Raw genomic sequence first — 2,443 nt, forward strand, 5'->3', positions numbered from 1 at the left:
CCCCCATGGACACCCCCAAGTAACCATTTATCTGCTTTTTGTCATTAGGGATTAGTTTGCATTCCCTAGAGTTTTACATGAATAGAATCATACAGTATAAACTCTTTTCTTTTGGTCTGGCTTCTTTCACTCAGAATAATTTTTAGCATTCACCCATGTTATAGTTATCAACAATTCATTTCTTTTTTACAGCAAGAGTAGTATGCCACTGTATGGTTATACCATGATCTGCTTATTCATTCACTTGTTGATGAGCATTTGAGTTGTCACCAGTCTGGGGCTTATCTTAGTTCAGGCTGCTATAACAAATTACCATAAACTGGGTGGTTTATAATAGCAGAAATTTATTTTTCACTGTTCTGAAGGCTGGAAGTTCAAGATGAGGTGTCAAGATGAGGTGAGCCCTGATCGGGTTCTGGTCAGGGCCCTCTTCCGGGTTTCAGACTGGTAACTTCCTGTGGTATCCTCAACATGGCAGAAAGAGAGCTAGCTGGCTGTCTGGACTCTTCTTCTAAGGATATTAATCCCATTCGTAAGGGCTCCACCTTCAAGACCTAATTACCTTTTAAAGGCCCCACCTCCACATACCATTACATTGGGATTAGAATTTCAACATATGAATTTTGGAAGGACACACACATTTAGTCTATTGCAGGGCTATGACAAAGAAAGCTGCTATAAAAATTACATCAAGTGTTTGTATGAACATAGGTTGTTATTTCTCCTGGGTAAATACATAGCAGTAGAATGCCAGGATCATATGGTAGCGGTAGGTTTAATTTTTCAAGAGGTGGCCAAACTCTTTCCGAAAGTGATTGTGCCATTTTATATTCCCACCACTGGTGTCTGAGAGTTCCATTTTCTCCACATCCTCACCAAAACTTGGAATAGTGAGTCTTTTTAATTTTTAGCCATTCTAATGGATTTATAGTAGTATCTCACTATGGTTCTAATTTGCATTTCCCTAATGACTAATGAGATTGAGTCTTTTTTCATAAACTTATTTGCCATCCTATGTCTTCTTTGTTGCATTGTCTATTCAAATCTTTGGCCCATTTTAAAGATGGGTTTTTTTCCTTTTTATCATTGAGCTTTAAGAGTTCTTTACATATTCCAGATACTAGATGTATTAGTCTGCTAGGGCTGCCATAAAAGAATACCATAGACTGGGTGGCTTAAACAGCAGGAATTTATTTTTTCTTAGCAGTTCTGGAGGCTGGAAGTCAAAGATCAAGGTACTGGCAGTGTTGGTTTCTCCTGAGGCCTCTCTTCTTGGTTTACAGTTGGCTACCTTCTCACTATGCCTTCACATGGCCTTTTCTCTGGGCATGTGCATCTCTGGTGTCTCTTCCTCTTTGTTGAAAGACAGATATTCACAAAGCAGGGTGTCACTTCTCAGAAAGTCAGGGGATTACAAAGCAGGATGTTTACTCCTTGCCTCCCAGAACTCATGCCTGTAGAGATGAACTAAGTCTACACGGCAGCAAGGTCAACATGGTGTCCAGATGTTGGAGTAGAAATGACTGAGGAATGTACCAGATGGAAGGGCCCCAGAGAGCGCTCTCCTAGCCCCTAATTTCTAACCTGCTCCCACTGCATTCTCATGGTCTTCGGAGGATTTGAAGTTCCCAGGAGCCTAGGGATGGAATAGCAGTCACAGCAGCCCCAAATGGACAACAACCCCAGGGATAGCTAATGTCAGGCCCAAGTCCACTATGGGGAAAATGACCAGGCCTTAAATATGACATGCAAACATGTCAGCCCCCTGCAGACACTTCAGCAGTGGATACAACACAAACCCCTGCCCAGGAAAAGATCAGAAAGACCTATCTGTGCCAACAACTCAAGACGTAAGTGTTCCTCTGTTTCTAAGCACCATCCTGGGAAGTCAGAAGAGAGAAAATAATTATCCAAACAATCCGTTTTAAATCAGAAAGCTGAGAAACTTTTAATTGGCAAGATCAAGTGTTTTCCCCACCAGTAGGGTAGCAGAACAAGAGTAAAGCCATAGAAAATAAATTGAATTATGAAAAATAAAGGAGAATTGGAAAGGGGACTAGTGGTGTTTGCTTTTAGTATGTGTATTAGCCTGCTTGGACTTCCATAACAGAATACCACAGACTGAGTGGCTTAAACAATAGAAATTTATTTCTTTAATGTTTTGGAGGCTAGAAGTCCGAGATCAAAGTGTCATCAGGGTTGGTTTCTGATTCAGTCACTCATTGTGTCCTCACGTGGCCTTTTCTCTGCTCTTCCTCTTCTTATGAAGACACCAGTCTTATTGAAACAGCCTCCCTCCCTCCTTTAGGACCTCATTTAACTTTGATTAACTCTTTAAAGGTTGTCTCTCCAAATATAGTCACATTGGGGTTAGAGCTTCCACATGTGAAAGTTTGAGGCAAGCACAATTCAGTCCTTTATGCTTTGCAAATTTTTTCAGTCT

This window comes from Propithecus coquereli, unplaced genomic scaffold, assembly GCF_000956105.1.
Source record: "Propithecus coquereli isolate 6110/MARCELLA unplaced genomic scaffold, Pcoq_1.0 Scaffold23, whole genome shotgun sequence".
NCBI classification, from domain to species: Eukaryota; Metazoa; Chordata; class Mammalia; order Primates; family Indriidae; genus Propithecus; species Propithecus coquereli.